At 42.8% G+C, this 13,913-nt stretch overlaps 1 protein-coding gene and 1 long non-coding RNA gene across 3 annotated transcripts in view; both read left to right on the forward strand.

Moving 5' to 3' along the window:
• Positions 1-13,913, forward strand: part of MAML2 (mastermind like transcriptional coactivator 2) — a 279,760-nt gene that overhangs the window by 16,944 nt on the left and 248,903 nt on the right. The window lies entirely within an intron of this gene.
• Positions 1-13,913, forward strand: part of LOC135980929 (uncharacterized) — a 43,506-nt gene that overhangs the window by 12,569 nt on the left and 17,024 nt on the right. Inside the window, exon 1 of the long non-coding RNA XR_010597870.1 lies at positions 1-13,913. This exon is cut by the window's left edge and continues 12,569 nt beyond it; it is cut by the window's right edge and continues 15,347 nt beyond it. This is a non-coding gene — a long non-coding RNA (uncharacterized LOC135980929).

Consider the following 13,913-nt stretch of genomic DNA (forward strand, 5'->3'; position numbering starts at 1 on the left):
CTTTAAAAGAATCGTTTAACTTTTGCAAAGTTATGAATTTACAAAACAGACTCTGTGCTAAGTCATATTCCACCACCGATTGACTTCAGTGTGGATGCATGGATGTGAGTAACTCAGAGCAAAAATTTTAAAAGATTAAGACACATTTTTTTCCCACCAGTATAGTTGAAAAACAGGTTTGAGTTGCAAAATAAAATTTGGCATCAAATTACTCTGTGACATGATCCAGTCACTTTTGGTAGTTAGAAACCAACAATGTTGTAACCGGAGGTATTTAGCTTTGAAAAGTGTATTTTGTACATACACAGTAACTACTTTTCATAAGGACTTTTAACACACATATTTGCAGGGTAGACCAGAATAGCTCAGAGGAAGTTAACCCAGTCTGTTGGGTAAACAGCATGTACTTTACAAATTTTCTATATATACACACATATATAAATCCTCGAACAGTCGTATTTACTATACCTGAAAAATTCTAGTCACTTCATTAATGCCATGACGGCATGTGAAGTCAATAACATCCCTTCTGAAAACTCTCTATATTGGACGTTTATTTATTCTGTTTGGCCCATAGTTCATAAATATGCATTTGGATATCCCATGTATCTAAAGGCCTATTTACAGAAATACTCCATAACGTTGCTGTAATGTATATTACTCCCAGGATGTACTGTATGTACCTGGATCTCGAAAGTCCCCCACCAAAAACCACCCTCAAATCGGTCCCTAGTGGTTGACTGCTCCTCTGCCCCCCGCTCCTTAGCTATCCTTCTTTATCCGCATTCACTCCCCTTTCACCTGGAGTCTCCCCCTGCCTTCCCTCCTTTCATGCTCCTGACACTACCTTGTAATGTTGTTTTTCTTCTGAGCTAGAGGCAGACTAACACAGACTTGCTGAACACATGGTTTCCACATGTTCTCCTCATCTCTCCTAATGTTTCTTCTATAACAATGTCTCCCCATTCTCACCCTGGCCATTTAACATTTCCCTTTCTGCGTCCTATTTCCTCTCTCTCTCTCTCTCTCTCTCTCTCTCTCTCTCTCTCTCTCTCTCTCTCCTTCAACTGATGGTTTAATGATAGTATGTGCACTCTTTCCCTTTTGCTAAATGTTTCTGTGGGACTAGTTCAGGAGTGTTATTTTTTCATTGTTATAAGAAATTCAGGGCAAAAAACTATATTAATATACACTAAGATTGTGGATTTTATATGGCTGGAGTTTAACCACATAACATTGAAGCACACACATGACAGTCTTGCATCCAGGAAAGTCTTGCATCCAGGAAAACACTTAAAGCACATGCTTAAATGCTTTTCTCGCAGTTTTTCTCATAGCACATGCTTTGCTGAATCAGGGCCTAATTTCTGAGAATCTGGTTTTATAGTCCTGGTTCATCAAGGTTCTTAAGGATATATCAGACTTTAAGCAAGTGAATAGTCTCATTGCCCCAAACTGTCCAGGGTTTGAAAAAAACCCAACCAACCTGCCATTGTCACAGTTCTGCATCTGAGAAGAAACTGTGTTTCACATTCATGTCAATGTGCGGATTATCTTGGCAAATTAAAAATAAATGAAGACACATTAAGGTTGAGAATTAAAATGTTCTTGCAAATTCAGTGCAATGTCTATGACCCTGTCAGTTTGTGAGATGTAGGCAAATAAAATAGTCAGGAGATGTCTGGCTGACCATGTCTGATCACAAGTGCCTTTGATTAATATGATGCATCCACTCATTGATCAAGTACCACAGACAATGATGCAGAAGAAAATGCATCAGGCCCTGAGGACTGTCCGACTAAAGAAGGAAAGGAGTGAGCTGTTCTCATCTCAGTTTGAAGACAATGGGTAATATTTCAAGTATCTAAGTGACTTGGGAGGTGATGTCCCATTTTCAAAAGTGACTTAGGCACTTAGGGCCAGATCCTCAAAGGTATTTAGGCTCCTAATTTCCATTGTAATCTGAATAAAGACAGAGGAGGGCCTATGTCCCAATGGTGATACACCCATATAACTGAGAGCAGAAATGAGTCCATAGTCTTAGCTTAAGAATTCATTGTACTTCCTGGATTCATGTGATTATGAGACAATCTCAGCTTTATTTAAGAAAAATTAAATTTCTAGCCTTTATGGTTATGGAGGAAAGCTTGAAAATGAGACCTGAGTGCACCCTAGAGGCTTAGAGACCAGAAGACAAAATGAACCCAAAATGTATTTGAAAAAAACCCAAATTCCTGATTTTTAATCCAATCTCATGATTTTGGGGGGCCCGACTCATGATTTTTGAATGCTGGGGCTTGGCAACACTGCAGTAAGTCGTAAATGCACTGTAGATAACTGCACCGTTAGTTCATTATTCGTTTTACTTTTGTTTTGAAAAGAGTCTGTCCAAGGTTTAAGATGCTTATACAAAATATTAAACATATGCAAAGTAAGAATAACAATTACACTGGGAGCAAGAAGTCACGTTAGAGAATACGTTCCAAATGGGACAGCACACTGATCAGAAAAATAATATATAGGATTACTGCCAGAAAAATCATTGATATAATCCAGCCCGGTGCACAGCAGTGATATAATAGGCAATCTAGGTACAAGGTTATATTAGCAGTGGTCTAGAATACAAAACTAAAGAGATTATACTGTTGCTGTATAAGGCATATGTTAGGCTTCCATTCAAAACTGGTGAAGCGATTCCACTCTGTAATCTATTTTATTTTATCTAAAGTATCAGCATTTCTAATGCATTTATTACCTTGTTATCCAGGAATGACAGGAATGATATTAGTGCCTTGGTAGAAACGTAGCGTAGAGACACAGAAATGAGACCTGAGGTTCATAATCTCAATGACAAGTTAAAAGTCTTGGACCATGACCCTGCAAAGTGTTCCACATGCAAATCCTTGTGGAGTCCCACTGACTTCCCCCAGACTCGGCAGTGGTAAGGGATTGCCTGCACAGATTGGTTGCTGGGATCACAGACTTGCACTTAACTCCATTAAAAAGAAGAGACCGTGAGATGATGTAGCTGATGTGCCAATTGTTGAGTGGTTTCAAATGACTTAATAATATTCCTGCCATTTAGAAAAAAATCACATTGAAAAAAGCAAAAAAAAAAAGTGCTTTTGCTTTTGTTCCTTATAATATATCTGATTATTCAAATTAGTATAATATTAATGAGATGTTTTCCCCCCATTCATACTGTTTCTGCACTGTCTGGATTTCACTCAGTTTGGGCAATGGAAATGGGCTATAGTCAGGTTCACTTTTATTTCTAGTCAGTTTCACTTTCTGGTTCTCTGCAGATGTCTGGGTGAAACAACCCTGACATCTTCAAAAAAAAATAATAATCCCAAACCTGTTTTCACTTATGTTAATGGTTTTTAAATCATGAAAACCTTCTCATTAATTCCTTTTACAAAGTATAAATATCAAGTCCAAAGGACTTGATGTTATCCCTTAAGCAGAAGTTTATAAAATTATTAAAATAGTGAGAGATGCACAATATTTATATGGCTGAAGGGTTCAAAAACTAGAGTGTGACAGACTGCTGGACTTTGGGTGCGTGTGCGCATCCCAGAGCACCTGTTCTGGCCCTTTAAAACTGGGAACTGTAGTCTCTGAGCACATGATTAGGAATAAACATGACCTACAGCCAGATACAGGGTTTGTTGCCTGTTAGGCAGGGGCAGGAATGTTGTCGCAGGAGGTATCTTCTACCTTCCCATTTTACAGGTAAGGTCTCTGTCACTGAGGCCACGTCTACAATGTGGACCTTACAGCAGCATAGCAGTACCGCTTCAGCTACTCTATGCCAGTGGGAGAGAGCTCTCCTGCCGGCATAATTAAACTACGCCCAATGAGCAGCGGTAGCTACGTTGGCGGGAGAGTGTCTCCCACCGACATAGTACTGTCCACACTGGCGTTTTTGTCAGTGAAACTTGTGTCGGTCAGGGTGTGTGTGTGTGTTTTCACACCCCCTGATCAACAAAAGTTTTGCCAACAAAAGTACTATTGTAGACAAAGCCTAAGTTTGAGCCTTTTGCAGCTTCTGTTTATTTAATAAAGCACACCCTGAGGAAAGGGACCTGGAACAAAACTTGGGCATTTAGGTTTTATTGGACTGCCCTGGCTGATGAATCCACCTTTCAATTTATCTAAAGATAATAATCTAACAGTAAATACTGTTAAATACCAACACCCACAAAGTGAGAGGGGCAGAAGATAGAAATACATAAAAGTGAAAAATGGGGCCGAGATCTTCAGTTAATGGGAACTGAGCCTCTACGTCCCCAAGGCATCTTGGAAAATGTAAGCCTCGATTTTGTTTCTGGAGTGGGAAGAGATGGCACCGTAAAGCAGGAAGGTGGGATTAAGAATTCCTAATTTATTTCCCTATCCTGGGTTAAATTGTTCCTCTTCCTGTGTAGCAATGCTGGAAGAATGGTAAGGAGCTCTTCCCCCAGTGCAACCACGGAGTGGGCAGGCATCACCAGCCTCCTCGTACTGGAGTGTGCAAGAGTGCCTGAAATTCTGACCATCTCCAGCAGGGCTGTTTCTGGGTAAGCAGTGGATGCGGATGCAGAGTCTGATTAGCCTCTCCCCAGATTTACACATGTGTAACCCCAATTGACTCTTGATTTACATCAGTGTGAGAGGAGAATCACATTCTACCTGTGCCTATGGAAAGAAGGCTGAAATTCCATCTCAGGTTAATAAACCATTTGATCTTTGCTCTCTCCTGGGTTATGATGTCACTGGAATCCCTTGGTGGAATTACATCCTTATTACGTCCAAGTTGGTGAATGTTATCCCTTATAAGGTAACTCAAAACACAGTTGCGGTGATCGTGTTGGAGGCTGCTAGAGTCAGTGGGAATTTCATTGTGGAGTTAAATGGGAGCCGGATCACGCCCTAAGTATCTAAATGAAATTTTGTTTTGAATCCTGAAACTGGCTGTATATAATACTAGGAAAGAATTTTCTTGGAGGAGTCAGACTTTTACTTTGCTATTATTACTCAGGCCTGAAGTCAGCACTGAACCACTGTGTAATATATATATATATATACACACACACTGAAACCCCCCCAACTCTGCCGCCCTTCCTCATGTTCATTTTACCTTAGTATGCAAGTACTTGAAAGGCAACAGGAATCAAATCACAAGCCCCTGCAGCTTGAGCTAAAGAGACAACTTTTTAGAGTAAGAGCTGTAAGAGTCATATCCTCTGGGGCTCAGGCACAGAAGAGCCTGCATGACACACACTGGCCAGTGGGCTCCATTTGTAGTAAGGGTGACAGAATCTGACTCACATGGGTGACTTGATCCCTCTGGTGATTAATAAAGGAGTAAGGGGGATTCTGTCTTTCACTCGAGGTTGCTAGTTAGAATCTAACATAAGGTCCCGGCCACGGGATATTAGCATCTGACAGCTGTTCAGTTGCCTATGTGAAATATATCAGTGGTCTCCCTTCAGTTCTTTCTGGACAAAAGTCTGTATTAAAAAAAGACAAAAACCGCTACTTACTGGCATCCTTTCTGGCAGTGTCAGCAGCGAGGCCAGGTGGTGGGTAGACGTGCCTCCTGGCTATTGAATCGTCCCTCCAGGTTGGTGTTGAAGTACATTGGTTGGGCAGTGTGGAAGCTTGGATGGCTGCTGCCCAGACTGCACTTGTATTGGAGCTAATGTGAGGGGCTGAATCTCAAAGCTTTGATTTTTAACACCTTTCACCAGCACTATATTAACTTATTTGTTTGTTTTTTAACGTACTTAAGAAATGGTTTCGGGTCAGTCCTGTGATGTGTGTGAATGGTTTGGTGGTAGTACTAGAGGATGAAGCAGGTGGGGATGTGATCCGAATTTGGGGCTTGTCATTATGTTGGAGTAACAGGGCTTTTTTAAAATCCACCTCAAAGTGGGTGTCACTGTAATTTAGCTAATTCATAGAACACTGTTTTCATTTGTGTATAATTTATTTATTCTCAGCTCCTTTTGTCAGCCTTAGCCCAGCAGATATTGGGCCTGTAAAGGCGGCTTGAAGTGGGTATAAAACAACTTTACATCCACTTTAAGGCCCCATTACGGTGGTGGAATGGTGTCAAGCAGCCTTAATGGGAATGAGAATTAGGTCCATTGTTTAAGAAAACCAGACCTGATTCTCACTAAGACCCCTTTAACGCTGTTCTGGTACGAGTAATGTACACCCACTCCAATGCCTCCTACGGAGCCAGAACAGTGTAAAGGAACCATGTAAATAAGAATCAGACCCACCAAGTTTAACACCAGATCGGAGCCAGAGCTTGAACTTGTAACAATGAAGCCATTTTTCAAACACAATGAAAGAAGTGAGACAGTTTTGTGAAGCATGAAATCCACCCACTTGCACAGGGAGATGACTCCAAAGGAGTCCAATGGAATTTTACCAAACTTAGCCCCCAAAAATTCATTTGGGGGTATGAGAAACTTCAGCCTGATTCTCATGTACAATAAGCGTGCTTTACTCAGCTGTTGGGCTGTAATGCACCCTTAACATGGGTGTCAGTGTAATTTCCTACTTTAAGGCCCCTTTACATGGCCAGAGAAATGGAAAGTGGTCTTGGTGTAAGACTAAGAGCCCAAAGGTACTTCTTTCTGGAAAAGTGTTTACCTGATTATAGTGGTTTAGAAAAAACGACGGGGCTGATTCTCATTTACACGAAGGGCTTGTCTATTCTAGAAAGTCGAGCTGCTTTAACTATGCCAGGATAGTGAAACTAGCAAACCCCTCCGAGACCACACTCTCAGTGTAAAAGTGCTTATCCTGGTATAAGTGCATGCACTTTAGGGTTTATACTGGTCTGGCAATATCTACAAAAAACACTCCCTAAACCATATAGCTAAAATGATATAACATTGCTAATGTGGACCAGATCTAAGGCCCTTTGGTACGGCTCTGACAGTGGCCTGGAAGTGAGGGCATGTCTACACTATAAACTTAAGTCGACATACAGCCACCTCAGTAATTACTGCGTTTTTTCATGTCCACACTACCCTCCTTCTCTTGCTGGAGTGTGTTCTCACCGGAAGTGCTTGCACAGACTTAGGAAGCTCCAAGCCAGGCTGCTGCTGGGGCTCCCAGCTCCTGGATCCCCGCTCCAAGCCAGACTGTCGCCCGAGCTCCCAGCTCCACTCCCAGACAGCAGCTGGGCTTAGAGCTGGGAGCCCGGGGAACATGGAGCCGAGAGCATGGGTGGCAGTGGGGAGCAGGGAGCCCGGGTGGCAGCCAGGCTACAGCTGGAGGCCCACACCTGCCCCGGGGTGACAGCCAAAGCTGTGAGCCAGGCAGGAGGTTCACTGCAGGGAGACTACCTGCCTTTCTTGTCAATTTCACAGCTCCAGTACAGAGCTGTGACATTAACAAGAAGGACAGCCAACAGTAAGGCCATGCCTACACCGGACAGCTTACGGCAGCACAGCTGTACCAATGCAGCGGTGATGATGTAAAATCTCCCATGTAGCTGCTCATAATTAAACTACCCCAAACGAGCGGCGGGAGCTCTGTGGGCGGGAGACGTTCTCCCGTTGACATAGCGCTGTCCACACCGGCGCTTCTGTATGCGTAACTCATGTTGCTCAGGATCGGCTTTTTTCACCCCCCTGAGCGACATAAGTTATACCGACAGAAGCGCTAGTGTAGACGTAGCCTTAGTAACGCAGTGTCTGCATAACTGTGTCGCCCTAACTACACCGACATAAGCCCTACACCTCTCATGGGGGTGGAGTTATGATGTCGGTGTAGTAAGGCACTGACATCGGCGGGAGCAAGGCTGTAGTGTAGCCATAAGCGGCCTTACATCGACCTAACTCTGTAGTGTAGACAGGCCTGAATGTAAAGGGAATCCAGCAGTATAAAGGAGCTATAGTGGAAATTAGATTTGGGGCCCTATAGGCCTTATTTGCCATGGCCTTGCAGCTTGTGTAGTCATTTGTACCTGTGCAAAGTGGATGTAGAATGCGACCAGTGGCGTTTTAACCCCACTTTGCACAGGTGTAAATGACCACGTCAGGTGCAAGGCAGCGGCAAGCCAGGCTCTTTGGTTCTGCTTAAGCTCTCACACCTGTGTAAATCAGGAGTAGTAGTACTGAAATCAGGCGGTCAGACGCAGGTATCAGTTGCACTGTCAAGGTCTGGAGTAAATTCATTGAAGTCAGAACCTGGCCCAGTGGAGCCACATGTGGGTAAGTGAGAGAAGAATCAGGCCTTCAGACACCATAGACTGTAGCAGGGTTCTGGTGCCATAAATAAATCACTCAACCTTGAGGAACACAGTTGTGCATACATTTTTTTCAGCAGTTATACACTGGGCATACAGCACCGGTCTTGTCTGTTTAAGAAAAAGTACATCTAAAAGTGTTCAGTATTTCTATGCCTGTTCCTTCCTTTGATCTCTTTTAAAGCTGGGAGCAGAGGGTAACTTGATCTCAGACTCTCTCTCCTTTCATGGATGATAATTAGTACAGGTCCAGGAGCTGGGTGCAATGATACCCTTCTCTGTGCTACAAGGGGAGAAGCAGAATGGACTGGAGTGATTGTTTGCTGTGTTGATGACTGTGATGTTGCCATGGAAAAGCTGGAGACTTCAGGGGAGTTTGTGTTTTGTTGGGCAGCAAGCCAAGCTGCTTTGACTTATTACAACTGTGTGAGTGAGCAAGCCCTGCCGAACTATATCCCTGTGTAGCAATTCAAAGGAGGAGGGGGAAAGCACAGGATTGCTTTAATGAGGGAGCAAGAGAGAGTGCACTTTACTAAGTCTGCCTTTCAATAAGTATGTGAGATGCAAACAAAAATTCTGTTATCTTCTTTGGAAAACTGTTCTACTTACTCATAAGTACTGGATTCTGAGCAGTTAAAACAATATGATCTCAAGTAATCCCCCCTAGAAGCCAACAGAACTGTTTAATTGCCTGTATCTGCACAGAAAGGAGCTCTTAAAGTTCTGCCGAGCCTGAGTCCATTAAAGCCTTTGATCTATTCCAGAAACAAAAGTGGAAAGAGACTAGACTGTTTTCATTATTTCAGCTGAATGAAGTGCAAAAAGTAAATAAGAAGGGTAAATAGTGCAATGTAAATGAATGTTCTGATCCTGCAAAGGCCTATGCACATGCTTAACTTTACACGCTGTGAGTAGTCCTATTACTCAAGGTGTGTAAAGTTCATAATCCCTAGTTCTGATATGATGCTTTTTCATCAGCGCATCTCAAAGTGCTTTACAAAGGAGGTCAGTATCATTATTCCCTTTTTACATAAGGGGAAACTGCGGCAAAAAGCAGCAAAGTGATTTGCCCAAGGTCACCCAGCACATCCGTGGAATAGAACCTAAGACTCCAGAGTGCCAGGCCAGTGGATTATCCACTTAGAACACTGCCTCCTAAGTTAAGTGCCTACATAAGTCTCTGCAGGATCTGGGCCTAGGTTTTAAAAAATCTATCCAAGAATTATTCACACAGCATTTTTTTAAATACAAGACTTTTATGCTGACTGCATTCCTTTAATGTGATCTGCTGGGCCCTGTTTTCGTGTAGGTGTATGGGTATTTTGTGAATGCATCTTGGGGCTCTGAAGATCCATTTGATCCAGTTAAATACTGCTTCTTCTTTTTTTTCTGTTTTGTTCCAAACAGTGCTGAAAAAGATGCACCTAGGAATTATATTTTAAAATGCACATCTCAGGGGTTGATGATTTAAAAGTACTAATAAAAATATGGGTATTAACTTGCAAGAGTCCATTTTTCTAAAACAAATTCTGATCTAAGCTTTTGAAGGAAACCATTTCTGAGTGGCTTGTGTTTAGAATTTGGTATAAGCATATAGGATGAAAATCTGGCTCTATTGAAGTCAATAGCAAAACTTCCGTTAACTTCAATCAAGCCAGGATTTCACTCATAGAGTGCATCCTGCAAACCCTTCTGTCATGATGTGACCGAACCCATGAGGACCATTGGCTTCAGAGGAGCCTTGGTGATTATCTATCTGACCCATGGTTTTCACCGAAAAGTTTGGGTCCAGGCACTGCAGACACTGAAGGCAATAACGAAACCTGCTGACTTACTGGGAGCTGGACAAGGTCCTAAAACTGTGTGCTTTGCTGTACTTAGCAAGATATATTTGGCTTAGTTAAAAAACAAGTTTCCAAATATTTCAGTGTCTGAGTTTTCCAGAGAAGTATACAGTTGTTGAAATATTTGTGTGTGTGTGTGTGTGTGTGTGTGTGTGTGTGTGTGTGTGTGTGTGTGTGTGTGAGGGAGAGAGAGAGGGAGAAATCAGAGGTAGAGAAACCTTGAAGTGGATAAAAAAACATAAAGCCGCAGACCCTCAGCTGATGTAAATGTCATATCTCTATTGACTTCAGTGGAACTATGACTGTTTATGCTACCCTGTTTCCCCGAAAATAAGACATCCTCCGAAAATAAGGCCTACTTACAGTTTTGCCTCTCGTTGTAATATAAGGCATCCCCCCGATAATAAGACCTCCCCGATAATAAGGCATCCACCGATAATAAGGCATTTTTCATTTCTGAAAAATAAGACATCCCCTGAAAATAAGACCTAGCGCATCTTTGGGAGCAAAAATTAATATAAGACACTGTCTTATTTTCGGGGAAACAGGGTAGCTGAGGATCTGCCCCAAAGAATCTGTGAGTTTTGCTTTAAAGTTTATGAGCTGTTGTAACTGTTTTTATATATTCCTTATTTCCCTTTTCTTTTAATATCAGCTCTTTTGTGGTGTTAACATTTTGGAACACATAGTCAAGTCCTCCAGCCAGAGTTGGAGTCGCTGCCCATTCAGGGACTCTCCAACTTAATGAGAACTTCAATATTTGTAATCATACCTCTCAGACTGCCAAGTCTGGGATGCAGTCTGTGACAAAGAGCAAAAATGAGGGTCATAAGAAACGTGTTCACTCAGGAAACTGAAACTGCCCGGTGAGTCATTCTTTAGGGTAAATCACCCTTTCTATAACCTCAGTTTCCTGAGTCTTTATTTCTCATGTAGATGGGCCAAATTGAGGATGCTCCACTGAGTTCAGTGGAGGTGCTCTCATTTATACCAGCAGAAAATTTGGCCTGATAATGTTCAACAATAGACACCAGATATGTATGGAATGTAGATAACTTTGGGATTAAAGGGAATGATGTTCCTTGAAAGGAGGGGATGTTTTTACTAGCTGATAGGCCAAATAGACTACTGGCATTAGGGGGCACAACTCTGCCACTGGCTTCCAAAGAGAATGTTGCTACTGAGTACAGAGTAAAACCATCCAAATACACAGCTTTTAAATCAAAGGCACTAACCTCCAAATCAACCCGGGTGTTGTCAGTGCACATTCTCCTGGGTAATGCTTGCACATCTCATTCTTCGTAACCTTCACGTTTCCTTCCCTAGAACCTGTTCATTCTTCATCTTCCTTCCATTACCCTGGTCTGCCAAGAGTTCTGCAGGAAGAGCTGGTATAGGCAGTAAGAGTAGCTTTCTGTTAGTAACACAGACTGTGGTGTCAGAGATAGTCAGGACGTCAGCTTCCGGAGCTCCTGGTTTGTTTTTCTTCCCCATGGGAAAATGGTCTTAGCATATACAGAGCAGCTAGTGGATCACGTCCAGCCAAGGAAAGAAACAACATCAGGGCAAACTGCAATGGTTTATATGACTTCCCAGCCCCAAACGATGGTCTCAGAGGCTTACATATTCTTCTATAAGCATCGGGGAATGAAATCCAACAGACCTGTGTTAGGGGTCTGCACTCCATGCTCCCTCCTTCCCTGACTCTGTGGAAACTCACATTGGGCTTGTCTACCTTAGAACAATGGGCTGGGATTGAATTGGGGAATTAACTAACCTCAACCTAACCACAACCTTTTCCCTAGTGTGGATTCATTGTGATGCCTTTTGCCTTGATTGAGTAGGTCAGAGTGTGTAATGGCTCCCTCAAAACACACTTTGGCCTGCCCGGTCGAGGTAGAAGTTACTGTAATGCAGCCATGCTAGGGGAAAAGTCATGGTTTGGAGGAGGTTAGTTAACATACCCAGCCTGGCCTTGATTCTTTTTGCTAGAGTTGACGTTACCTATTGTGGGAGACTGGGCTGTGTGGATCAAGCAGTGGGCATGTAGGCTCTCTAGCATACTCCCTGTTGAGCCTTGTGGTCCGCCAAACTGCTAACCTCAGTTGCTGTAAGCACCGTGAAATCCTACTTCGTTTCTGCACTCCCCAAAGAGGGCGGGAGGTTTCCCTGAGCCCAGGCAGAGTATCCAGTGACAATCTGCACCATAGCAGCAGTACTGCAGCTTCTGTTCTCCCATACGTCTCTAGAAGCTGCAGAGTTTGGAGGCCATATCCCCTGCTGCTCAACGGCATCTTAAACCCACCCCCCACCTTCCCTAAGAAGAGAAACCAAAGGAACCTCTGTAAAGTGGACCTTGTGGAGTCTCCTACGTCCTCTGGTGCCCCTCTGTATTATATCCCCAGAGGGTAGGACTTTGTCCTAGCTGTTTAGCTATACATGTAGACCAGCATGCCTTAGGGCCTGATGCAACACCAGTGAAGTCAATGCAGAGACCCACATTCCCATTACATTCAATGGACAAGCGATCAGGCCCCTCCTGCCTTATACTGTCTTAATACAGCTCCCAGTTTAGAAAAGCATTTAAGTTCCATTGACTCCAGTGGGATCTAAAAATGTGCTTAAAGCCACGCATGTGCTTCCTGAATAGGGGTGCTTCGCCGAATCAGGGCCACAGGGCTTCGTTCAGCTGAGCATTTGTTGTTGCTGTTTTTTTAAATCAAAGAAGAGATTTAAAAGAACAACAAGCTCTGTGGAAACAGCATGAAAATAATTATATTACACTGTGCAGATTACTATCTGAGTGAATCTTCAGTAGTTCGTAACTCCATCCATACATGTTTCAAGGGCCCCGCAGTAGTTCCAACATGTTACAGCTAATAAATCCGTTTATTGCCGGGGTTGTTTGTTTCAGCCACCAAGCAGAAAGTTCACTTGCAGGTGCAGAAGGCCTATGTATAGAAGCAGAATTCAGATTTACAGCTGTTGTGACTTATCCCAGTCTCGATTGCAACAAATCATTTTGTTAGGGGAAGAGAATCTGCTGTTGGCCGACCAAGACACACAGTCAGGAATGTGAAATGTGGCTTTGTTAGTTTAAAAGAGAACATCGCCTCAGATGTTGCACTGGGTTGTTTTATAAAGATTTAGAAAAATCAGTCATAAATTGAATGCTGGTTTAAGCTGCACACAATGTCTTGTTTTCCATCATCAAAGAAGTCATTTACTATCTTCTTTCTCTTTAATCGTAAGTGTGGATCAAGCACAGGATTGTAAAATTTCAGCAATATCCCTCTAAGGCCAGTTATTACTTCCGTCTGTGATCCTGTTTGATTTTCTAAAAATGAGTCAGATACTTTCTTTAAAGCCTTGTAACAGCTTGGTGCATGTAAGCTGCACTCTGAGCTTCACAGGCTAAGCAAGTCTGCACAATAGAAGACTTCCTTACAGCCTGAGTCTGCCAAGTCTGCGCTCAATGCTGCATGGAGGAGTCATGTTACTGTTCAGCAAGGTCATACAGGCCTAAAATAATCCCTGATGTTTATCCTTCCCAGAGGGTAGTAAGCACTCCGCAAACACCGGCACAAGAAAACCCATTAAGAAAAAGAAAGACGTTTCAAAATAAAACATCGCTGGTAGGTTTTGACGTCAGCGATCAATAGAAAAGCACGGGGAGCACCCATTAATAGTTTGTGATCTCAGAAATAATCTGAATGGAGTTACTTTGCTAGGGCGGGGAGGCCACTTGATCATCTCTGTATTGCCAGGTTGTCCCCAAAGATTGCCGGGTATATTTTTAATAATTAATGCTGCAC

Source organism: Chrysemys picta, chromosome 1 (genome assembly GCF_011386835.1).
Source record: "Chrysemys picta bellii isolate R12L10 chromosome 1, ASM1138683v2, whole genome shotgun sequence".
Classification (NCBI taxonomy): domain Eukaryota; kingdom Metazoa; phylum Chordata; order Testudines; family Emydidae; genus Chrysemys; species Chrysemys picta.